Source organism: Hippoglossus hippoglossus, chromosome 5 (genome assembly GCF_009819705.1).
Source record: "Hippoglossus hippoglossus isolate fHipHip1 chromosome 5, fHipHip1.pri, whole genome shotgun sequence".
Taxonomy (NCBI): Eukaryota; Metazoa; Chordata; class Actinopteri; order Pleuronectiformes; family Pleuronectidae; genus Hippoglossus; species Hippoglossus hippoglossus.
The window spans coordinates 25654784-25681747 of record NC_047155.1 but is presented as its reverse complement, the minus strand read 5'-3'; the positions used below and the strand labels follow the sequence as shown (position 1 = coordinate 25681747).

Here is a 26964-nt window from a genome sequence, read left to right as displayed (position 1 = left end):
TATAACCGGACCCTGGTTTTACTGAGTTGTATTCAGTGTTGGGAAAGTTGATTTAACATTTTTATCAATTTACGCATTACTTGTCGATGGAGCTGCCTCAAAGGGGCTTTAAAACACCTCCGCTACCACACATCCCATATTCATTATTTAATACAGGCAGAAACAGAAAACATCATAAACCTTAGATTTCAACAGGCTGCTGCTTGGAGTATTTACTGATCATTAACAGCGAGCCTTGCCCCGGGCCTATAAACTGGTCCACCATTCCAAAATTTTTTTTTACGGATACACGAACTGAAGTAATTTCATCAACTTTTATATGTAACTTTATTATCAATAAAAAGAATATGAAAACACCAACACTATATCAAATGTGCAACAAACATTGATGAAGGAAGGACGGCTTTAGCTTCCTCAACAAGCTTTTAGTTTTACCATGAAGACCTGTAATGCTGGTTTAAATGAAACCTTAAAAGGTTCAGTGTGTAAAATTTAGGGGAAAGGGATCTATTGGCAGAAATTGAATATAAAATAATCCTAGGGATGTTATTACTAATGTGTTTCATCTAAATTGTACTAATGTTGTTTTCTTTACCCTAGAATGAGCCCATTACATCGAAATACCTTATATTTACATCGGGAGGGGTGGTCCTTTCTACGGAGGCCACCAGGTTTTTTACAGTAGCCCAGGCTGGACAAACTAAACACCTTTTGAGTTTTTATGACAACGGAAGGCTACCACAGGTTCTCTCTCATGTTTGGAAGCAAGCGGAGGGTGAGGTGAGGGGTATACAGCTGCAACATGCAACTTCACCACTAGCTGTCACTGAATTCTACACACTGAACCTTTAAATAAGTAAATCAAATGTGCATGTAAAACAACACAACCATTATTAACAAAGCATATGCATGTAAGATCAACCATATGTGAACAAAGTCGATGTCATGTATTGATGACATATCAGATAACAACACAATAATACAAGCAGAGCAGAGAGGAGAAGGTCAACAACGTGTTGTGTTAAGTACAGACGTCACACCCACATGTCTGTGGACCAAATATCAGCATTAGTTAAATGCATGCAATTTGGTGACAGTGGATGTTAACAGTTGCTAGCTATGTTCAGAGCACAAGCAGCTCAGGCTGTTACAGTAACAACCAAATCACCACGGTAATTACGGTCATTAAATGGTACAACTAACCATCAGGAAATGTAGCATGGTACACTGTGAAACTAGTGACGTTTCATTCCATTTTAGCAAAAACACAAAGTAGTTGACTCACAATAAGCCTAACGTTTCTGAGGCCCCTGGAATTATCCATTCATTGGCTATATAGGCCTGCTATACTAATGAAATGACATTGTCTTATCATGCAGTGCTAACAGGGTTGTGTGACCTTCTGTGTTTTGTACAGAGGCTTAGGATAATTACTGTACAGCTTTGTCACACATAAAGCCCTGCTTTTGTGAGGCACTGACACGTTTTAATACAATCAACAACAGAAACCCCTGATCAGTGAATTAATTATATCAAACCCAGCGTGCCTTTCAAAATAATAGGCCACCTTGTCTATCTCACAGGCACAATGGGGAACTGATACCTCCCCATTATTGCTCTCCACACAGGAGTTCCCATCATTTGTGTTTGCAGCCGTGCTGCGGCACAGGGCGCGCTGGCCTTTGTGCCAGTAAATCCCATCAACTCTGTATGCTAAGGTGAGGGGGGGCTAGGGCCGTGTGTTGTTAAAAAGACTGGACTTGAAGTGATGAAATCAAAGGGATTGTGCCACCCTGACGACACTGGAGGAAATAACAGCCTCTCTGATGTAGTTGCAGGGCTCTTTAATATTTAATTTAAAAAAGCAGGAGAGAGGGGATGCTGGCTTCAAAATGCCGTGTTTTCACTTTGCTCACCAACAATGTAAAAGCATTTTGATGGTGGTGACGGTGTTGTATCATGTTGTTGCCTTATTTCATGACACACAGTCCCCGACACATGGGCCTAATGCAGCTGCAGTGGAAACACTGAAGGATTGTGTCACCTTGTTGGCATTTCCCCTGCATGTGTATTCATGTTGAGAACTTGTTGACCGACAGGGACATTTTTGCAGGACCCACACCAGCTTTTGTGTTTTGTTGTCTGGCTTTACGCATTCATTCCTCCCTGAAAACACACTGACTGTACGCGTGCATGTGCGTCTTCCTGCCTCCTGCCTCCCTGCATCTGACAGCGTCCCTCCCTCTTTCTCTCTCTCTCTCTCCTCCTCCTCCTCCTCCTCCTCCCTCTGTCATTAGGCTTTTCGCCGGCTCTACACACCGACACACTCCCTTCCCCTTAAACCCGGAGAATAAACACGGAGCGGCGGCAGGAGCAGGACTAACCTCCCCCTCTCGGTGCGCACCATCCATGGTCCTCTCCTGGAAGCCTGTCTGACAGGAGGGTATGTTGAAATATTCATATTTCCTTGCTCCCCTTGCCAGTTTGCTGCTGGCGGAATAAGCGCAGCATCGACTGTGTCAAACGATTTGTTGAATGTGGGGGTTTGGATTGTCGAGGTGTTTCTCATTTGTACGCGTAATAATTCGTCCCTGATTGCGGCGCGTTGATATGATTCTCTCTGCGCGTTTCGGCTGCTGCAGTGAGCGAAGCTTGTACGTGTTCGAGCTGCAGCTCCTCAGCACACCATCATTTTATATCGCGCACGGACTTTGCCCACTTGCTTGCCGACCTCTACCGGGGGAGGACTCATATGTCGTGGGACTGGAGCAGGCGCGAGTTGTAGCGTGGTTTTGTGGCCCAGTGGCTCCGGTCAGGGCTGACAGCAGAGATCTGTCGACCTGCAGCCAGGCGGTCAGAGCTCCTCCTGCTCCCTCTCTGCCTGTGACACTTAGAAGCAGGATCTTATCACTACACAGCAACACTTTCATCTGGGAATCCCCAGGTGCCTCAAAGTTGTGATTTCAGAAATCATCTGTTTGGTGTCTATATGTGTGTGTGTGTGTGTGTGTGTGTGTGTGTGTGTGTGTGTGTGTGTGTGTGTGTGTGTGTGTGTCAGGCTGCTGTCAGGGCAAACTGGATGCCATTAGCTTAGTCACTGTATTCACACACACCCATCACTGTAATTATGCAACGGCCACACTGACTGATACACACCAACAGGAGGACTTGCACAATGCTGCCATCGTCACACCCTCTCTAAAGCAGCACCTCTGGCACAAAGTGGTCGAGCTTTGCTTTTGTCACAAACTCAAGTTGATTTGTAGTTCATGTTTTTTTTTTTGTAAACTCACTGTGACTCAGGCTGTCGGTGTAAAGGTTGTGAAAATACAGACTTCAGCTGAGGACTGTGGAGATATTTAGCAGCAGAGGTGAAGCAGCACTGTTGTCGTTTTTTTCTCCTGCATGCTCAGACAGGTCCATGTATGGAAATGGCTTCACCTTTGCTCCCCTCCTTGCTTTCCACTAGTTTTGTGGAATTACATACAGTACTGAAGAGCAATGTGTCAGTCAACTTCAGGATGCTTTGCTACGACTGTTCTCTGTGGCTGTGCATCAAGTTTGCTCCAACTTTATTTCAACCTTAAATGTCTCTATAGCTGCTGTCAGACATGCATTGCACTCCAAATAATCCCCTGACATTCTGTGGAGGGGCTGTATGTGAAAACGCAAATCATCAAGTCATTTGTTTAGGACATTCTCTGGAGTGTCTCCAGCAAGTCCCCTAACAATGTCCGAATGAGCCCATGTGAGAATATATCTTATATTTGTCTGTTTTTCGCCTGCATGCTCTGAAAGGTCCATGTATGGAAATGGTTTCACCTTTCTCCCCTCCTGGGTACAGCCAGGATACATCCTCTGGAGGCCGCAAGTGAGTGGGCGCGTTGATGACATTTCTAACACACGGCAGATGCAATACTGTAAAACACAAAAAGGAGACAAAAATCTCAGGATGAAGAAGTGAAGCCATGCAAAGAGACGACAGAGACAAAGATGTCAACTTGGATAGACAACATCTCTGCAGCGAAATGTATACGTCAGTTATGTCCTGCTTCCTGGATGCTGCACCACGGTCCGGAAATGTCTCTTGTGTCGTCTCCTGAGTATGTGAAAGGCAAACTTAGGACAACGTCCAGATGAAACATTCTCCGGAGTTCGTGCTGTTGAGTTCCAGCAAAGTCCTACAAAGCTTTATCCTTAAAATGTCTTTTGACATGTCTGACTCTTAACACAGCCTACCATGACACATTTGTATTTGTTTGTTAAGGTGCTAGCATTGGCTCAGCACCTCTGCAGCATACTGGCCTTCGCTCTGTGGGCTCGTGATACTTGGTCACACTCTTCCTCCAGGGTACACACTTTGTCAGCCTCAGCTGCCAGACCTGCTGTCACACTGCATCAGTGTCGTCAACATAGGACACACTCCTGAGCCTGCTGTGTCAGCGAGCCTCCCCGCTGAGTATGACCTGATGCTTCTTCCCCCTCCTAACAGCCAGGAAGCCATTACATCATCTCAGCATGAGCATCAGTTTCCCCCCCACTGTTTGCTCATCAGTGCTTCGGCACAAATTTGTGATCCCACAGAGTTCAGACACACTGAAGTGAATCAAAGTTAAAGATTCTGTACGGCTTCATTGTTTGTAGTGTAGCCTATACTGTATGTACACAAAGTCTCGCTGCTATAGCGTGTATATGTTAGTGTTTGTGTGTGAGTTCCGATGCCCCAGGGTGCTGCTGGGATTTCAGAGCCCAGCATGCTGCCTACCTCCATTTGCAATTCAAATGAGAATGCATGAGGCTTCTATTGGCTGAGCGGCCCTCCTCTCCTCTGTGTCTCATTGGAGCCAATCACTCCCTGTACTTGCAAGTTGACTCAACCATTTCTTATTGACTTTTCCGCTGGAAAATCTGAGCAGTTGTTGCTTTCACCTCATGACACAGGACCAGAGGAGAAGAATATTTTCAAGTGGCCATCTTAGTTTATTTTGTATGTACTGCTACAGTATCTTGTCATTGGCATGGAATAATGCAAATATGTGTTGGGTGACCCTGATGCTGCAGAGGCATGCAACAGGTACCTTGTGTGTGTGTGTGTGTGTGTGTGTGTGTGTGTGTGTGTGTGTGTGTGTGTGTGTGTGTGTGTGTGTGTGTGTGTGTGTGTGTGTGTGTGTGTGTGTGTGTGTGTGTGTGTGTGTGTGTGTGTGTGTGTCTGTATGCGTGCGCGTCTGCATGTGCTGCTGTCCGAGCTGAATGTTCTTTGACCCGTCATGTTTTTGTAGCTTGGTGACCGTGGTCACATCTCTTCCTGTCTGCTGAACTCCACTCGAGTCACCAAAAAATGACGCACACAAAGAAACACACACACACACACACACACACACACACACACACACACACACACACACACACACACACACACACACACACACACACACACACACACACACGTACTTCTTTACTAATGTGGACCTTCACTGATACAATGCATTCCCTATCTCCTTACCCCAGGCATTACCCTTTTTTAAACGAAACTATGTTTGCCTTTCTTTCACAGTCTGTTTTTTCCTCTTTTAAATCATACTTGGGATATTCTCCAGCTTGTCCTATGTTCTATAATGGGAAAGTGTGTAGTTTAAAAAGGCATAGAGGTAATGATGTCTGATCTACTGAGCGGGCCACAAGGCTTTCATAGTACTGCCATACAAGCCAGTAGCCAGTCAGATTTACCTTTAGCCTCAGGTTTGGCCTGTATCATTGATTACAAGGCTGAAACATTTGATGATGCTATGGTGCACAACTGAGGTTCAATCCTCTGATGCCATGAACCTGTTTTATTAGAACACAACTACTCTTACCACCAGTAACCACGGGTCTTGCTGGATGCAAGACTGACATCTTTGAGGGCTTGATTGGCTGTTGCACCACACAGAGCAAACTACAATGGCTAACATATCCTGACTGTTAGTTGCTATTGTAAGTAGAGCTTCAGAAATGCTGGATCTTACATTTACTATAATGCAACTGAGTTGCTTTTTTGGACCTTCCCTTCCTGGTGAATGCCCTCATCTCAATCCACCATTCCACTCTGTGGTGACAGGGCTTTTCCAGGTGCCCTTCCTTCTCCCACATGGCTCAACGGTTGTTCTCCTCGTTGTCCGGGCTGATTGCCGGGCTGTGTAGGCGGGGCTGTATCCAGGGGAGGTGGGGCTGTACGTGGAGCCTTTAGGACTGGTTGTGAAGTACGTGGGAGATGTGGCTGGATGGATGCTTGGGTGAGGTTGGGGAGCAAGTTGGGAAAGGATATCTTAAACCCTTAAACCAGCACCAAGTCAAAAATGTAACTTGTCTTCTGAATGAGACAAGTGGAGAAGGACGTCCCGAGGGTTTGTCATGGACAACACATGTATCATTTTAAATATTAATTTCGACACAGAACTTGGTATTTACAACTTTCCATAAGCAAATGGATTGTTTACACACCATACCTCATAACTGAGAGCTGATCACTTGCGAGCAGCACTGTGATATTGATTGTTGGCTGAAACAGCTGTAATCGCAGCTCTCCAGTGGCCCAGTGCACTGCAGCTTTATGTTTGTTTACCCAATGAACAGAGACCTAATCTTATTCTGTTTTACACGCTCTCTTTTTATGAGCTTTGTTTCGAATGACCAAAAGAGGATCACACGACATTACAGCAGCTCAGACCAGCGACAGTTCTCATTGTGGCCGTTGTGCTTTTGTTTTGTGTGAATTGTGCTGAGCCTCATAGGGATGCTGCAGCCACTGCAGTCCTGTCAAAATCTTGTTACGGTGCAGGCTCAAACATTGTATTGCCTCACTGCTTCAATAGTGAGTGGGGCCACTGCCAGCAGCAATGTCCACAGTTATCTGGTCCACCTCCCTCCTTCTACTCAGGATCTCTTCCCAAACCAGTTGCAATCCTGTTGCCGTCTGTCTGATCAGGGCTTTATTTTTAGCTTTGGTTTTTACTCACACAGCTTTGGGCGATTTGTTGCCTTCCTCACATTGCATCATTCTGTCTGCACTCGGTTGTGAGAGGAGAGAAAGAGAAGCCATTCGTTTGCCATGAGACGGTTTTATTCCACTGTTCTGTTTCCCAATTTCAGTCATAAAGCTTTCACATGATGGGAAGCATCACTTTGTCCTTTCCGAAGGGGAGACACAGAGCTTTTTCCACGAGCAGCGGCTCAGCGTGCCTCAGCCTCATGATAACAGTGAGTCAGCAGGTTCTCTCTTTCTTCCTCCCTCCTTTGCATACCTACACTCGTCTCCCTTGCTCCCTCTTGCTTTCTGCCTTCTTTGAACAAATCCCCTGACTCTCACGGATGAGACCCATCATGTTGTTGTCTGGCTTTGATCTGGTGCAGGGATACCCATAGTGCCACTCTTCTTTCTTTTCTTTTTTTTTGCCCCCTACAGAAAAGCAAAATCTATATTTCAGGCAAAGTTGGTTCATGTGAGGAAAGAGAACACTTCTTTCCAGGCTGTTGTGGAAATACTTCACTCCAGCTATTTTGCTGCAGTCTTCCAAAAAACCGAGCCAGCAGCTATTGTTTTCTTTTGGCCACTTAGCATTTAGCAGCATTAATTAGAGCCTCTGCATTCAACAGTTGTGGAGGAAGGCTAATTCCATTGTTGGTCTGTGTCCATTTCCCCGTCGAGTACACTGCACAATTGGCCAAGTCTCTCAAATTGTAAAAAGCTGGTGGATTGAGAAAAAATACGTATGTAAGGTTGATCTTAGTGCAGATTATTTATAATTACATAAAATAAAACACAAAAATGGGATTAGGAGAGATTAGTCTTGCAGAAAAGCAAAAAAACAACAACAGTACTATGTCTCCTTCTGTAGGATAAATTGAGTTGCTCAAAATTATTTTTACTGCATGTTGCAGGTAAAGTGAAACTGACTCTGGCCTTTCAGGGTGATGCTGCATGTTGAGCGATGACATTTGCTCCTGCTGCTGTGTGGTTAGTATGAAAATGTGTTTTTGGCAATGGTCTGATGAGTACAAAGTACTCCCAGTCCCTTTGGGCCTGTCGTTTGGCTTCTAAACTGGTCAGACAGGTTGGAAGGCAGACCCAGACACAGCCGCAGTCATTGGTCCACACTTTGTGCACTCACTCTAGGTGTGTGTGTGTTTGCTGTTCTCAGTTATGATCTGTGGAAGCACGTGACACACGTCTTGTTTGTTTACTGTGTGGTTCATGCTTATCGGTTGTTGCACCAACTCGTTTGTTGCTTTGTTTTGCAAAAACCACACACACACACACACACACACACACACACACACACACACACACACACACACACACACACACACAGTCTCCATGATATTACATTGACTTCAGCTGTGTTTCCACTGCAGGAACTTTCCCCAGGAACCTATGCAGGAACTCTGTTTTCCACCACAGGGACCAGGGTCTGAGTTAAGTCCCCTCAAAAAGGGGCTCAGTCAACTCACAGTCAATCTCTTCATTAGCTCCTAAAGGCTTTCTTTTAGTTCCTTGAAAAAAGTTCGAAACACAGCTTTACATAAATTTCCACCAACCTTAACCATAAATAGTATTTTTGAACCTTAACCTTCAAACATCTTCACCTTTACATTTAAAATGTGCTCCTTTTACATGAAGAGTAAATAAAATCAGGTTATAAAGACTAAAACCTTGTTTCTATAGATAATCCATCAGAGGGATAGTTCAGGTATGGTTGCATCATGGTATTTGCTGGGATTAAGGGATCATGTAAGTGCATTTAATGCTGAAGTTGTTAAAGTAGAGTTAGTAAAGTGCTGTGGGGGCGAATGGGAGACAAAGCAGCTACTTGAAGAGTTGAGTCAGACAGGCTGAGGCACTGAGGAACAACAGTGCCTATCCAGATCCACTGACAAGGGCCAAACCACAATGGCATGTGTCAAAACCATAGGTGTGGGTGTTTTGATGGGTTTCTTATGCCACTGTGGTCGACCTGCCCTTTAGCAAAATCTTGAAAATTCTATGGTGCATTCACGTGTTGTTCAGAGCACTAGATACTTTAATGGTAGCTCAGAAAACGTTTTGGTGCGAGACACTTTCTGGCTGTTGTTCAGAAAGTGGTGCAGGCCACTTGTAGGAAGGTTTGTGGTGCAATCCCTGAAACCTCCAGTCTGCATACTGAAGTGTCCTCGGGCAAAAGGTTTCAAACCATTTCAAACCATCATCCCTAATGGTTGCACTGTCGGTGTTTGAGTGAGTGTGTGTGTGTATGGATGAATGCCATGAAGTGTAAAGTGATATTATCGATTAGACTAAAGGCCTATAAAGAAATATAAGTGCAGTCCATTTACCATATAAAAATCTGTTTATGAGTCCCACTTAGGAACAGCATTGCTTACTCGTTCAGTTCATTCAGGATTTGACTCTCAGTGCAGATAGGGAGGTTTGTTTGCAGGGATATACACTTTCATCTGCACTTTCATGCAATCGTAACAGCACCTAAAAATACACTTCATTCAAAAAAGTATAACACTGACGGTACGGATATAAATATCATCCATTATCTATACTGCTTATCCATTGAGGGTGGCTGGGGAGCTGGAGCCAATCCCAGCTGACGTTGGGGCGAGAGGCGGGGCACACCCTGGACAGTCTATCAGTGTATCACAGGATCAACGCCAGGATTGCCTCCAAGTGAACCATGTTAACTCTCATGCATACCTATAAGTCTCCAATTAGACTATCCTCTATCTGCATATAGATACAAACTCCACACAGAAAGACCCCAGTTGAACAGGGTTTCAAACCGGGAACCTTCCTCTTGCATTTATGTTGGTCGTAGCTGAATCAGCTGCTGCTCTGCTGTTCCTCTCACTGCCGTGTTTCTCAGTGAGCTAATCTGTGTCCTCACCTCATTAATAAGGCTGTTGATTTATAATCCGAGCAGGTGCTCTCTTCTGCAGCAGGTCCCTTTGAAGCCATACACTGGTGTTGTTACAGCAATGTCACAGTCGGTACCCTGCTCCAGTTTGTGTCAATAGTAAAACTACTACAAATCCCAGTCCTGCTGTTCAGCACAGCAGCAGTGGTTTGTAACAGAAATGTATCGCTGTTGCATTTTTGGGGGGGGTGGTCCACTGGTGACTGAAACCTCGGTGTGTTTGCGGTTGATCACTCATGCGTGTGTGTGTGTGTGTGTGTGTGGTGTCACGTCCCAGCACACTCTCACTTCTCTCCCTCACCTGCACTCAGAGAAGTTGGAAGGATGTAAGGCAACTCTTCAGTAACGGTCTCGTTCTTTTGCCGTCAGCAGCTCCCCCTGTGATTGTCAGATGTTTGTGCCGCAGGCTTTTTCTCTAATTGTTTCACAGTTTTTTTTAAGAGCTTTTCTCTTGGTTCGCTGTTTTCACTCGGCACGTGCTGATCATTCATGGCTTCTCTTGTCACGCATTGATTACTTTTTCACTCTTTTGTTTTTAGGTTGGCAGCGATAATGCGCAGCTCCTTTATAATTCATGCTGTGATTGATGTCCCTCTGGTTGCAGTTTTCATGCTGCAATCTCACCAGACACTTTTACTCCAGCACCACTCAGCGCTGCCAAACACACCACAGTCCACAGATTAAGATGCTTGGTGTCGGCTTTCGGCTGCCATTCAGCAAACCACACACTGTTGTCCGCAGCAGTAGCGGCGGTGCTTGGCAAGTGACCGATTCTGCTCAGAAAAGTTGAAAAGACAAGTTGCGGGGCGGCATTGAAAACCTTTACAGCCTCCTTCTCTCTCTGTGCCAGTTGCTGTCTATACCTAAACAAATACTCAGCTCCTTCTTTAGCATCTTTACAAATCCTCTGACACTGACACCAATAACACAGAGAGCTCCAATAGCTTCCTTTCAGCCCCAACACTGATCCTAATAAGGAGATGAATGGCTCTGTACAAACAGTCGAGTTGAGCTGGGGACTGGATGTATGCCCACGGCCTCTCTCTCTCTCTCTCTGCGTGATGTGAGTGAAATCCTGTTTCAGTCTCCTCTCGTCTGCCTCTGGTCCTCTGTTGAACTCCGTCAGTGGTGAGTTCAGGTGTGGACAGACGCGACAGCTCCCGCCCCTTCTGGACTAGTCAAAGTTAGAGGTTCGTAGGGATGCACCGATCTGATTGTGATATCCGATATTGGTCCGTTACTGACTCAAATGGCTGGATTGGGTATTGGTTAGTGTTGGGTACAGAAAGTAGTCCAATTTGCCTGAGCAATAAAAAGCCTCTCTCCATTGTCAGCTGTCGTTTTGTGCTTTTTTTTAAAGAGAAAAGTAACAACCCTGGCACCGTTAAGGCAACGGAACCGTTTTAAAAGTATCTATTTGGCACCTGTAGCTGATAAATCCCAAACAATATCCAACCTAGTATTGTTGACAATAGGGCAGCTGATCTATATGATTCAGTTCTATGTTATACTATGTTTTATTCCATGTGCATGTGCTGCAGCATGCGTAGCTGCTCTGCTACTGCTTTGTTCTGTATTCTTGAGAAATATCACAGGTAAGACTGTGAACAGGCTGATTTGTCTGTTGACGTCCCTCTCCCCAAACAGTGAATACACTTCTCATTGGTCACGATCACTGAGACGTGTGCTCAGTGTACACACGCCTGACAGAGGTGTGAGATTTGAAAACTGGCAACATACCTACATGCGCAGTCTGCCGGCAAAAGGGGGGGCTGAGGTGAGCGGCTGACAGCACTAATCACACACATACCTGAGGACCTACTCACCACCGGTGTGTGTTCTGTTTGTGTGTTGACATTGTTGAAATCTGGATATATGCCAAACTAAAATATGTTGCTTACACTACATATTGGTGTATCAATAAATTGAAAAAAAAAAAAAGATCAAATAGAATTTTGTTCCATATGCTTGTGTATGTGGTTTTAAGATAAAGGTCTGCAACATTGTCACATGAATAATTTATGTGGAATAATTAGTCTCTTCTACTGTAAGTTATGTGAATGCGAAACGCTTTAATGCAAAAAAAGAGAACAGAACTTTTCATAACTCATTTGCCAGTTTTTACAATTTAAACCAGCGTTGTGGAAGTGAGATGAACAACAAGTGAAACGAAAGTACTGACCTTCTTTAATGTGTAGTTGTGGAATACGCTGTATTGTATAATTTAAATACATATAACATTATAGCTTATAATAATTAGCTGTGATGGTGTATAATAAGAAAGGGATTGATTTGATCAAATTGTTCAGATTAAATCAGCAGGGATGGTGAAAGGGAAAGAAAAAGCCTCATTGAATTCTCCAAAAGTCTGAATGTAGTAATGATACAGATTTATTGACTGTATGGAAATCATGCCACACCCTCAGCTCTTTGTTTCTCATACACAGAGAAAAACTAAATTCGAATCACAGCACTGGATGCTAACAAAGTTCTGTAAAGATGATCTGTGCAGGAGATTTTGTATAAACATACAACAGGAGAAGAGGCCATTGTTGGAACTAATTTCTGTGCACGGATTTGAAATTGGTGTGCAATAAAAAGACTCAAAATTCTTTAAGCCACTGTCTCAGCTCTTGTTTATTCCTCAGCAGAGAGTGGGAGGCGCTCACCATAAACATTTACCTTGTACATTTGCACATGTTGTGTAACAGATAGGAAAATGTGGGAGTGAAATGGAGCACCGTCACAACATTTCTGCGATTATATGTATTTTTGTTGTTCCTTGGTAGCAGGCAGGAGGTGCATTTGATTTTTTTTACCAGCATATCTTCACACTCTGCCCTTTAACTCGACACAAAGACAATAAATTAGCTGTGAAATGTACCCACAGAAATAGAAGAAGTCTCTCCCACAGGGCAGGGTTTACACAGAATGACTTCTTAGGGCTGTAAAATGTGTAACTGTTTCATTGAATTTGGCATTTTCCTATAATGTGTTTGTCTTTCACACATTACAAAAGGCAGCCCAGGCTAATGTGTGTTTACAGAGAATTTACTGCAAGGATGGAGAAGGGCTTGTGGTCACTCACTGTTTAGCCTGAGACCAGAATGGAATTTTTCCTCTACACCTGAGTCATCACCGCTCACCATTACTCAGGTATTTGCTTATGAACCATGTCATAACAGCAGCCTTATTTTAGCCTCTGGCTGTTTCACGGATTATTTTCATGGCCAGACTGGCCTGTAGCTAAACCGTCTGTTCACAACAACACAGCCACAATTCTTTCTCTCTGCTTTCGCTCAACTGCAGAGACAAGAAATTACAGCAGACAATGCGTGAACAGATCAGGAGACCGTAAAGTTCCTCCTAGTTCCCTCGCTGTGACGCAATCTGCCTTCAAATGCAGCCTCCGAAGGATGCAGCCCCTGAATTGAGACACAGTTATAGCTGTGCCATCTTTTGCAATGGTTTACTAGTGCCTAACTGTAGATAATTGTGCCACCAACTGCTTATCTTGATGTGCTCAACTCGTTTTATTCCCATAAATAGAACTGGATGGAAATGAACATTAATAAAAACATTTTTGGCAAATATGACTGAAATGTTGGATACAACGACCTGTCCAGGGTGCACCCCTCAAAAGGGTAAGCGGTATAGATAATGGATGGATTGACGGATGGATGGATTGACGGATGGATGGATATGCATCAATGATAAGCAGATTTCGTTACCTTTGGACAGAGCCAGGCTAGCAGTTTCCACCTGTTTCCACTGTTTGTGCTAAGCTCAACTCACTGGCTGTCGGCTTTGGCCTTATATTTGGCATGCTGATATTGTTTTTTGAATATATTAATCGTCTGTACAGCATTGCAGCTATCAGCCCTAAATGTGAGGTTCAATATCTCATCTAATGACACAACCTGCTCTATACTGGCCGAGCCCCAGCCGCCCCTTATATGTGACAGACGTGTTTATTGAATGTTCCTTGTCGCTGTAAGTGCTGATTCTTGTAAAAGGAGGATTTGTGCAGTTGCTCTTCCAAATGCCTCCACACAGTCTCGGCCAAGATGAGCTGCAACGCTGCCATCTGAATTCCCAAACAGGTAAACAACAAAGCAAATTAGATAACTCCAACACTGTCTCAATGACACATTGGACATTTCAGTGCGATTGATATGCCCTTGCTGTGACTACAGTCGCATGAGCCCATTAACCAATGTAGCCTACATTGATGTGTGGAACAGGGTGGAACCAAATCAGTCACTTCCCTGTGCTGCTTTGTGTCGTCACTTCATACCTCACACTCTACCTGAAATCCATATTTATTACATCCAGGTTTTTAAATATTTCATGTTCAGGGGACCATTTTCACTTATTGTAACAATCCCTCCTAATTTGAAGTGTTGGTATTTAACATCTCTGCATTAAGAGAAATGTTCTTTTGATTCTGAGTGAAACACAGATGGATTTCATCCGGAAGTCCCACTTTTTAGAGATCAATGTTTGAATAACCCTAATTAATATTCACATTCAGTTGTCAGACTGGACTGTCGCCTGGGAAACGACACACTACTCCAGAGAATGAGCATCAAGCTGACCATCAATAGCACATTCAGGCTACATCCACACTGCTATGTTTTCATTCGCAAACATCCCTGTCCACTCAAGGCTTTTTGTTCTGTATCAGTTTAATCCCTGTCCATATTAATGTCTGAAAACGCACATCATGTGACCACTCTTGTACTCTGGACAGGTGAAGACTTTAGCGTCCTGCTCGACCCGGGAATAGTCACAGATTGCTTGAATAATATCTTGCCTACCACACTGTACAAACAGTTTTACAACAGTGTCATTGTAACATGCAGAATTTAACTATACAGCAGCTGTTTGCAAAGACAGCAGGCTCAGCAGCACTTATAATTGATTATACATTTTAGAGGTTCAGAAAGTGTGGACGCCAGGCGTATCCGCAGCAGAGTTGCCTCAGTCCAGCCACAAACATCTTGAACTGGGCGCTTTACTCCCACTCCCACCAACCCCATGTCCTACTAGTGCCGCCTGCTGCCTGTGGAACCTCCTTTAGATTCACAGCCTCGGCGATGGCGTAAGGATTAATAAAGCTGCACCCCTGTAACTCCAGTCCATTGTCCTGTCTTAACAGCCATGAGCTCCCTTCCCTCCAGGAAACTGTTCCCCTTGCTACTGACCAGCCTCCACACATGATCCCCTTTCACGGACCCTCACAACCGCAGTCAGTGTGAAGTGCTCCATTTTGTCATAGATTTAATACGTCTCATTCAACAGTTCCACTTTAGGTCAGATTGACTCACGTAAAAGGACATGCAAATTTGCTGTACGCATTTCATTCAATTTACAACACTGCAACCTGTGTCCATTTAGCTCTTAATTTACTGAGGCAGCAGCTCATTACGCAGTCAGCGCCTGGGACTGCGCTCCGGGCCCAATCTCCGTATGAGGGAGGGAACAGTAGTTGGGAAATGGGATTTGTCCCAGATTGCCAGAAAGGATAATGTGAGGTGGAGATACTAATGAAGAAGCAAAAGATTCAAGAAAGAGACACTGAAGCTGAGAGCAGAGCAGGTGGAGGGTGGAGATGGTGTTGATACGGTTGATGTCTCACAAGATGACTCGGGGAGATATACAGCCACAGTTCACTGAATGTCACCCTCAAGTTAAAAATTGAAAAACAACGAAACAATTGGCAGCCCCCTGTCCCTTGTTTGTGTCGGGTTATGACACTTTTAATCTTAATCATTCTTTTTCTATTTGATGCAGTTTTAGTTCGCTTCCGCTGCTCTAGAGCTGTCATTGCAAAATTGGCCTCAAAATGTTTCTTTGAGCCTAAGTGCAAAATCCATTTTTTTTCAAATAATTTTGCAAATGCATCTGCAGCAGGAAGAGATGTGTGACTCACTGCTGACATGCAGACACACAGTAGGCGGTGCCAGAGCTTTTTCCTCACTGGGACAAGATGGGGGCTAAATCATTTATTGGCCACACCAGAGGATCTACTGCAGCGTGCCATCGGTGGTCTCCTGTTGTCCCACTTCTCCTCCTCCACTTTCTTGTAGTTTCTGGTTGACCTTGACAAGTTGGTGACGATGCATTTTTTTTTTTATCATTCTGCTGTAACACCAAAACAAGCGTGTTTGTGTGCGTCTTTCAGTTGTGTATCTTAGCTTAATTTCTGGCTCTAAACATGTAGCATATGGTCGGTTTATGAGAGATTTTTTCACTGAAACAGCAGCCTGCCTGAAATGATGCTAATAACAGCAGTGAAACCCAAACCCCAGCAGTTGAGTTGTGAGCTGCACAGCCGAAGCAGTGGGTCAGAGAGAAGCTGGAAAGCTCTGTAGAGCTGAAGGGGAAGTGGAGTCTGCTGATAATCCTCGGTTGGTTCTTTTACTATAGGCAAACCTTTTCACTTGACAAATAGTAGAGTGATCCATTAATGATATGAAAAATATTGATTGTAGGTACTTAAAGTAAACATGAGCAATGTGAACGCGCCTTAAGTGACTCAAGTGCAAAGAAGGGGGGGTTACTGGATTGAGTTAACTGGGGAATTAAAGGAGCAGCAGCAGAATTTAAGTAAATAAGACTGGGTTTTGTTTGTCAAGCGTCCGTTAATTTCCTTGTTTGGTTACAATAGAGGCTGTGTAATTCTTGGTAGGGCTACAGCCCCGCCCTGCCCCGCCCTAGTGCTGCCTGTGCATGCAGATTGAGCCTCAAATATTCAGTGGAATGAAATATTCTTCTGTTGCAAATCTGTTTTTCCCCCAGTAACTGTGAGTTTTGTTTTTGCTTTCTGTGTCAGTGGAAAATATTTGCAGCTCTGTGTTTTCGAGGGCCTTACTGTAGCCTTTGGCTGGTTATCACAACTGCCACGTAGTCCTGGTCTCAGCCAACAGGGCAACATCATTTCATTTGAATTCTTCAACTGGTGAACAAATGGAATATGAAATGTTGTGGTTGGGACACATCACTGGTCAGCACCGTGCACTGCAGGATCGTAGAAGACGAATGAGCTCCGCTGGGCATCCACCTCTCCGTGTTGACTTTATGTACATCATTTATTCCCTTATCAGTGTTTATCACGCCCACATTCATAATTCATGCTTATTACACTTTCTGCTTGTGCATATTTTATGGTTCAGGGTGATTATCCATTTTTCAACGACTCCTGTCCAGTGTGGGTTTGTTGCCTGTGTGAATATTTAATATGTGGAGATGGAGAGTACACGGGCTGCAGCACATTAAATGTTGTCATTCACATGATTAGTGATAAGAGGGGAAACAGACGTATTTTGTTAGTGCTGATTTGTACTGTTTTTGCCTTTGAGCGATGTTCAGCACAGAATGAAGTACGAGCTATTTATCAAATTCATATTATCATATCCATGAAATTATTCCGTCAGAAGTTCAGAAAGTTGCAGTGTGTGTGTGTGTGTGTGTTAGTGTGTGTGTGTGTGTGTGCACGTGTGTGTGCATGCATTATCAAAGACTATTGTTCTCCAAATTTGTTAGATTTGTTGAAAGAACATTTGCCTCCATTTTAGACTGGCATTACTGATTTTATATAAATTTCTGGTAAAGAGTAAAAGTGCGGAAACAAATGAGCCTTTCAGTTTTTTATAATTTAAGTGTCAAACATTTCCCATACTGGCTGTAGAGTGACGACATGCAGACTAATCTATGCATAAAGCAAAAGATTGGCCTGTTTTTAATCTCTTAAATCTCTTCTCATAAAAAGCTGACATTTCTTATTAATCTGATACTTTTCAGTCTTTCAGGATGTAAAACCTCCCAAGTTCTCGTGACATGTCATTGGTTCAACATCTTATACCTAATATCCTGTGTGCGGTGATTCATAATATCTGCCAGCTTTTTAGAGAAAATTGACTTTGATACACGCTGACACACTGTTAGTGTCCCTAACACACAAGTGTACAATTTGTACTTTGTGTCATCACACTTCATATTATAAGTATTTGACCCATTAGAGTTTAAACCATGAGAGCAGACGGACAGTGAGGCGATAGTGTCTGAACATAAAGGAGTTCAGTTATCCTTGAATACCAAATAACAGAGGCTGGGTCAAATAGATGAGTCTCAGAAGAAAACTACGGAAATGTGAACTTTTAACAAACTAATACATAACACAATCATAAATGTCACATTATTTTTCATTGTTTGTGCTTTGACTGTGGCTCTTTCAGTTACACCATCTTATTGCACCTTCCTCTCCTGCAGTGGATTAATAGGATTGTGCCATCAGCTGTTTTTCTTGATCCGCCCAACTCCTAGCATGGAAAATACAAGCAGATAAATAGATGTCAGTCAGTCTTAAGCTGTCAGACATGACTTTCATATATGAAGAAAGCTGTAGGACATTGTCCGAGGTCAGACACATTCACAGTGAATGTGTTCACAGTAAACCCCAAACCTGGAAATCTTTCTGGACATTTTCCTGATGCATACTCACATGGGCTCACTCGGATGTTAGACATTTTACTAGGGGGCTGGCAGGAAAATATCTGAAGCAGCTGACTCGGACAAATGTATTCTCACATATAGCCTCTTTTCCTTGGTTTCCCCATTTTGGTTCCAAATTGTATTAATGGGAAATAGATTTCCAATCTGACCCTTAATTTGCACTTTAAGCACTTTCATATTAAAAAGCAGACTTAATTGACTCTTAATCACGCCTACTTTTACAATTTTTAAGGCTTAAACTTTTATTGATGAAGGCTGACAAGATGTTTGTCCATTATTGGATTCTGGCCTTTGATTTGTGTTACTGAACCATCAATAATTTAAACATATTGAACTGAGACTAAATAAATCTGGAAGTCGAGACGTCCAAGTAATGACTCAACACTAAAAGATTAAATAAAAGATTTAGCTCCTAAAAAAACAGCTACAACACTAGACACTTTCTCTGTTTAAAAGGAGCCATGCCAGTTGCACTAATTTTAAGGATTCTTCATACAACCACTCCTGGTCTGTTTTGTCTCTTGGTGTTCATCCCTCTTTACTGCATTTTCCACTTTGAGCTCTCTCTGGGCAGAATCGCACATCAGGTCACCCTGCCAACCTTCCTCCCGTGATTTCTCCAATTGATGTGATGTGGGCATCTTGGCCAGACGTGGAGGGTGCATTGATTAAACAGAGCAACAGGTTATTAGACATCTCTTCTGTTTACACAGCTGAACAGACCTCTGCCCAAGTCGAGAGCAGGAAGCTGAGCGAAGATCAATGTCAGACGTCTAGCGAGGCCTTTTTATCACGCCGCATCAATCACAGGTGTCTGCCACTGAGTCATCCTTCATACTTATTTGATAGAAGCTCAATTTAGCCATCTTCTCAAGGTTATTACAATACCTCCGCAAACAGCCAGCGGCTTGCAAGCTTCTATTAAAAATGTTAAACTGCTTCCAATTGTCAGTGGCTCGTATGTGTCAGAGCTGTTTATTTAGGTCAGAATGAGCTGAGGGCTGTTAGCTGATCTTATTTGCCAGTTGGAAAAAGTTTACTTTTCGACACTTGTGGGTGAAATTCGTCCTCTGCATTTGAACCACCCCAACTTCCCAGCAGCAGAGGTCAAACATTCTGCCATTCAGCCAGGGGAGGAAGTCCAATTCAAGGCCTGAGCCAATAGCAATGGTAGCATTATTTTTAATTTCAAGCATGTAGGACTCATGGTGTAGGAGGAGAGCAGGGCAGCCAGAGGAAACCCACACAGACTCAGACCAACTCCAGACTGACATGGCTGGGGGTGTGACCCTAGGCCTTCAAACAGCAACCCACACACCCAACATGCTGTCAAATAATACAATACAGTGCTATTTATATACTACATATGGTACTGTGTAAAGGTTTAAGGCAATGAAGATGATTAGATTCTTAATGATAATGATCAAGCAATACCATTGCTCAAGTGATCCATGGAGTCAGTTCCTGATTGAACGAATAGACGGAAGACACTGGGTCTAAGCTACCCGCCCTGTAGTTAAAACAAACAAACAAACAAATGTTTTCCGAGTAGAACTGGTGCTTTTTTAAAAGGCAGTGTCATCACTGAACTTTGAGTGTCTTAATCCTTTGCACAGTTATGTAGTCTACGTAACCGTGTTAGAAATGGTCTCAGACCTGTGGAACCAGCTGTGTATTTCCTAAGAGTTGCTAGTCCAGGAGTTGTGGGACAGAAAGTGAAAATGTCATATTGGACATTTATTAATTCGCCAGAAACACAATATAAAGTTAATGCAACGAATACTGGATGTTCAAATAAGTTACAAAAAGGACAGTATTTCACATAGTGTCACACACATTGTTTGGCCTTCTATTCTTAAAATACCAGAGACTGAGCTTTATTGTCTTTTTAATTGAAAGATAACAAGTGCATTTGAATATGTTAATACACTTCCACTGAGGACCTACATTCGTGAGTAAAATGCATGAGTTGTATTCCTACAGGGGATCTGTGGGGTTTTCAATTAATTTCGGTGCAAAGTATTTTGGTAACTAGCATCGTCTGTGTCTTGGCTATTTAAGTGCCTGTGCACTGAATTCAAATTGATTGGTTGATGTTAATGTGTGAGTGAATAAATTAATATATGATGAGGTGACTGTTACCTTTGACACAACTTCAAGTCAACATTTTCATTCCTCAGATATTTGAGCTGGCTTTGTGTCTTTTTTGTCTCTTGTTAAATTCTTCTTTGTGTCTTACAGTTGGTTTTGAATTGATATTTCGTTCAGAATTAGCTTAACAGCTATTGATTGCATGTCCTCTGTCAGATTCTGACTGATTTCTTCTTCAAGTGTTTCCGTCTGCACACGTTCACTCCGAGGCCTCTGAATGTGACTTTGAATTGAAACTTACGCCTACAGAGCACTTTTTGTGCCATTAGAAGTGAAAGTCAATATAGCATTGAGTTTTTCCCACTTTGTTATCGGAGTAGTATCGGAATTCTGGTTACTACACAACAAGGTTTCATTGTTTACTTCAGATTCTTGTTTAACTGGAAAACACAAACAATCAGGAAACAGAATGTCAGACCATCATGTGCCACTCAAACTAGCAGAACTCACACTGGTCTCCAGTGGCCTGGCTGTTCTTTGAGTTGGACTGAGGCGGTTTCACTGACTGACAAACAGACTGCTGGTTAAAAATTCCTTCATGCCACATTATAATAATTCCTCTGGTCGGCCATCTGCAATAAAAGCAATTGGAATAACAACACATCAGGGTGTAATTTTGTGTTAATTGTTCACAAGTGCTAGGATTAGGCTGGAGGTTGATTGATATTCGCCGAGCTGTGTGAGAAGAAAGCATCATTTAAATGCAAAGACCAGTCGAATTTGCACACGGTTGTGTTGGTCTGTGCTTAATTTATACAACAGTCATGCAGCTTGGCCTCTGTTTCATCAGTGGGACAGACGGCGCCTGGAGGAAAGTCTGGCTAAAACATTGTTTGGGGAAAAATGTCCACTTAGGTGATTATATTTGCATTTCTCTCTGCCAGGCTCAATGATCTACACAGCTAATACTCAAGCACCCACTATCGAACATCGTTTTGTCTGCATAGGAGTGTGTGCTATTGTGTACGTGTAGGAGAGAGTGAGAGTGTGTACCAGCGGTCAATCCTCTCCACGGACGAGGCTGACAGGACAGATAACCATTTAAATGCAGAGTGCTGGGTCAGCGGATTCAGCCTCTCCTATTTCAAGTGGGCCGGCTGCCAGCCATCCAGTGGAAAGGAGGAAGGAGAGAATTGAAAGGTGTTTTTGTTTTGGTGTGCTGCCGCCTCTTCTCACCGTGCCAGACCCACTATGTCCAGGTGATTTACAGTCGGCTTTTGTTTGCTGGCGCCCTGGGCTGACGGAGATGACTACTGACCTAGTAGTGCAATATTAATGAAATCTGTTGATGTTAACTCCAAAAGTAGCAAGGCCGCTTGTTAAATTTGAAGTCTTCCGGTCGTGGCCTTGCATTGTTTTTTAGTTAATTTATGTGGAAAGCATCCTGTACAGATGGAGCCTGGAGAGAAGTCATGTCTAAATCATGATCTGCACCTCTGACTGGTTAAATGCTGAATCAATCGTTGCAAATGAATCTCATCTGTTGCTGCTGACGATGCCCTGAAGCCCAAACCGGTTTTTCTAATGAGCTCAGTGAAATTTGTGTTTGCTTTGAAAGGCTGCATGTATCAGATACAGTCTACACATTCAGATTATTCCTCTCATGTGACACCATTGTGAAAACCCAAAATCTGCATGATGTGAGCTTGTAGCACATGTATATCCCCTTGTTATCTGAACACCAGCAGCTGTCAGTTTTGGCTTCCATGGTGGGGAATCAGTTCCACAGCCACATGTCTGTTGTGAAAGACTTGACCGCGTGAGTTCAAGTCAAGGAGTAGTATTTATCTTTTAGTTTCTTGTTCTTCTTCATTCTTGGCTTTCCCAAAAAGTTAGCAGCATCAAAATACTTGTTTCTGAGATGACACCAATTATTACAGGTTTATAAGTTAATTCATGGTTTTATTGATGGCTAGTAAATCAATGACTGATGCTACATCAGTTCCAAGCAACTATTGAGAATAGGCTTTGGGATTCTTTGTCTTTCTGTCTTTGCTTTGCTTCACTTGACCCCGTACAGTTGTAAAAACCCTGTATCAATGACATTTATAACATTTAACATTTGCTGTTTAATACTATGCAGATGAGTTTCTTAAATTCATAAATGTCCTTTTGAAATACACCTGCATATTTGTTCATTACTACTTATGACTGACTGACAAACAAGATGGTGACTTCTAAGAAGGGCCTGCATTGGAGGCTTTCGAGATGGGGCTGCTACATTTAACACGTGTTGCATCCTCTAAAAATATCATTGAACTCTGGCATTTTGATGTGGCTCTCGTTTGATGACAGACTCAAAGTTTTGGTCGAGATGGGGGGAAAAAGAACCTCTTTGACTGCCGTTAGTTGAATTTCTTCCCACTGTGCTGTTTCAAAATGTCACAGGATGACTCTCTGACTTCTGTGTCTTCCATAAGACACAGAAGTTGCTTTTAGTTGAAGGATGCATTATTCAGCAGGGTGCACACGGGAATAAGGAGGGGAATCATAACCAGCTAAGGAGCTGGTGATCGGCGCATCCTCTGATAGCTCCTAATAAACAGGGACAGACATCAGCATGAGTGTGGAACATCAGTGCACGCATAAGGGACTTGAGCATCAACAAGTCGCATCACATGATAAGTAGCTCCTTCTGCCGCTGAGAATTCCTGTAGATAATTTATGGAATTATGGATAGTGTGCTTGCGGTGCTCAGACCCTCCTTCCCTCCTCATTTATTCACCCACTCAGGTTCCAGGTCAGCCTTTGTTTAGCACAGACTGATAGATTTTATAACTGGCAGGTTTTTACTTAAGGTTCCAATTATATCTGCTGCTCAGGACAAGCATGTTAAACAGGAGATTATGTGTGAAGCTTTCTGCTATTGATCCATGAGGGTCTCTGAGGTTTCAAACCGTGTGTCGGCCTGTTCTTCCCCTCCCACACACACACACACACACACACACACACACACACACACACACACACACACACACACACACACACACACACACACACACACACAGAGAGAAAGATGTCGGGCTCGAATTTTTGCCGAGGGCATGGTTTATGGTGCATTAGTGACAACCACCCACCTTCAGGTCAACCTAATTGAACATCGTGGGATTTCTGGCTTCAGCAGACTGCAGCAAAGACCCCGTGTGTTTTAGATATAGGCTCTTTAATGTTTTACATCTATGCAACAAAAAGTTTGCATTGTTTTTCTTTCCCTCAAGCTACAAGTTAAAAAGCTGGTTCAGTTTTTTCACTGACTTTGGAGAATTTTAAATAGCTGGTTTTCAATTTCTTTGTATGTGTTGTTTTCGTTCTCACAATTTCCTAGTTCCTACTATTGTACAATCTGCAAAGAACCACCTTGACAAACCAAAGTCAATATTTGAGTCTTTACTGGAACAGGAACCATAAAATAAAAATGTATAAATAGGGATTATTGGCACCAGCTCCCCCTGTGACCCTCAAAGAATAAGCGGTATAGATAATGAATGGATGGATAATGATTTTCTTATTCTTATAATAAAACAATAAACAACTGCAGTAATACTAACACATTATGCCTTTATTTATTTAGCACCTTTCATACAAGAAGCTCACACTGCTTTACAGTAATGTGCTTCACATGAAAACACACAAAGTGACCACTGACATGCATATACAGTACATAAACCAGTTTAAGTTGATATGGCAAACTGAAACTGGTTAGCGAGCAGTTGTGTATTCATACATCTTGTAATTACAGAGGAAAAAGTAATTAGGAGTTGTAGTGAATGTTAAGCCCATATTCAGTCACTGGTATGTTTTTTTTTACCAACTCCATTAAGATAGATATGAGGCTCCCCAGCTGCTAAATGCTCCTGTGTTCACCAGCTGCTCTCTAAGTGTGTCAGTCTGCTGTTTGGTGCTGAGCAGGTAGTGGACTTTGGGCTTTTTAAATAAAGTAGTAATGTTGTGGGCTTCACAACAGGAAATGATAAGCTGAAACTAACTCCAGCTGAGAGGAGCTGCAGGTTGAGATGATAATTCTCTGCAGGTTAATTGTTATGATCGACCCCTCTCGCATTGTTGTCACATCCCCATTTGATGCACTGTTATTATAAATATGGCTCAAAACGACTTTAAGCTGTTGCACTAAAGTCTCATAATAATTAGTACTAATTATAATATAATTTGAAACAAGAGCCGCAATTTAATTATATGTTATTACCACTGTATTCACAAGGTGATATTTAGAAATATTGAACACCTTAGATACACTGTTAAACCCTCCTATAACCTGAGGGTTTTCGCAAACACTTCACTAAGACCTTTATTTCTCTGCCTCTGTGGCAGAAAGTTGCATTCAAATGAAAACCATTAAAAGCTGAAACCTTTGCCTTGTTAACCATTGTTTTTGTCATGCAAACTGGATATGGCTAAAAACAACAAAGGCATTTGTCAAATTAAGTTCATTTTTTTTGTTAAGGGTATTATGTGTTTTTCTTTAGCTTTTATTTTTAGAATTCACCATAAGAAAAACCCAAACCAAATACATTTCCCATTCGGGAAGGCTTTTCGCCCTCCCAAAGTGAATTTCAGTGAATCATTATGCATTTAATGGATCACATATCTTAAAAAGGGAGAAGCACTCTGCTCTTATTGGGAGCTGCACACTGACATTACATCTGGCCTTGACAGGATATTGACGAACAATAATATTTCCAGCTACAATGGCGTCTGTGGAGGGAAAATATAATAATCTGTAGCTGAGTAGCATGAATTCTGTTAGTGAGCTTCACAACAGAATGAAACTGCTAAATGGTAAGTATGCTCTGTGTCTGTGTGTTTTAGTGTCCGCTCTGGTGACTGGGTTAACAATGGGTTTGTCCAGAAAGAAATGCCAGCTGTGCTGAGTTAGTGATTGTGAATGGTTCATAACATCATGTTTAACACTAGAACTGCAGATCACTAATACAAGTGAAGCCTGTTTAATGGAGTGGCATTTACATAATATGTATTAACCTAGTGTTTCACTCTGTCTGCACAGAGTGACAGGTTTTATATGCTCTGTGCTTTTTTGTTATTGGCTTTGATGCTGAACTTGTCAATCATTGCACTGTACATGGGCTGCTTGACAAGAAGTACACACCTACACACACACACACACACACACACACACACAAGGGCACACACACACTGATGCAGTAAGCTTCCTGTGCCGCAGTGGCTCTTGGCGTGCCCTTAGTGGGAGGATAGCAGAGATTGGATGAGCATTTGTGCCTTCATATAAACACAATGCATGAAGCAGCTGACGTGTGAGTGAGTGTGTGTGTGCGTGATCTGCAGTAAAAAGGTTATGCCAGTCCAAGTGCGGTTGCCTACACTGATGTGTTGCTTTGTGTGTGTGTTTGGACAAAATCTGGATATTTAATTGTTTCAGCTTCAGAACATGGTTGTGCTGTGTGTATATTGTGTTTTACTCTGGGTGTGTTTGTGAACACCCCCCTTGTGTCATTTCCCAGTGGACATGCGTGTTCATGGCAACAGTGCAGAGTCTGTCCCAGTGTGAACTGAGTTTCTGGAGTAACTTCACGTTGCATAACTGTGTCACGCCGTGGATTATTTCTCCTTCTGGGTTTACACTCTTACTGTTGCTTCTCTCCTCCTCAGTCCGTAAAGTGTGGGACAATAGAGCACTTCTTCAGATGACGTGGCAATGGGAAAGTGAAGCCTGGTCAGAATAGGACAAGATTGTTTGGAGAGTGTGTGGCTGGAGCTTTGGCAGAAGTAAGTGCTGGGCCAACATCGGTGGTGAATACAGGGAAGAGACTTAAGGCTGCTCGGAAATCCTGCATAAAGGGATTGGGGATGTGAGTGTGGGGGGAATTCTCCCCGTTCCGTCTTAACTTGTCAGCCTGTAGCATTTGCAGTGTGAACATCTAACGCTGCAGATAATAATAAGAGTCAGTGAACGCAGCATCACATCGCTCAGTAAATGTCTCACAGCTTGTGCGAGGACGCCTCTCACACTCAACAACATATTTTTTTTTTATTCTACAGTATTTGAAGGGCTCATGAACGCTGCTGGCTCAAAGCAGAACAAGATTAGAGTCATGTGACAGCCGGTTGTTGAGTTTCTGAATATGAGTGTATTGTGATAGTGGTTAATTAGCTGGAGTTAAATTGATACATGGACCTTTTAAATAGCCTTCAATTATGTTATGAGATGTTATTGTTTGAAACTAGACAGAATATTCATCCACCAGAACAACATCAAATCAGAACGTTGCTGCTCGGTGAGGTGATCGTTTCATCACAAAGAGACGCTTTGTTCTTTCAGCAACTTTCACGCCTGCTGTGTTCCCATCTCCCACATTTAAAA

The 26964-nt window shown here is 42.9% G+C and overlaps 1 protein-coding gene across 6 annotated transcripts in view; it reads left to right on the top strand.

Annotated features, from left to right (window-relative positions):
- The first annotated feature begins 2229 nt into the window (after positions 1-2229).
- LOC117761318 (band 4.1-like protein 1) overlaps positions 2230-26964 on the top strand; it is a 77604-nt gene continuing 52869 nt past the window's right edge. For 2 of the 6 annotated variants that reach the window (XM_034585080.1, XM_034585077.1), the window contains exon 1: positions 2230-2443. The gene's annotated coding sequence lies outside the window, so the exon portion shown is untranslated. The remainder of the gene's footprint in view (positions 2444-26964) is intronic. The other 4 variants (XM_034585081.1, XM_034585079.1, XM_034585083.1 and 1 more) reach the window with 2 other exon arrangements.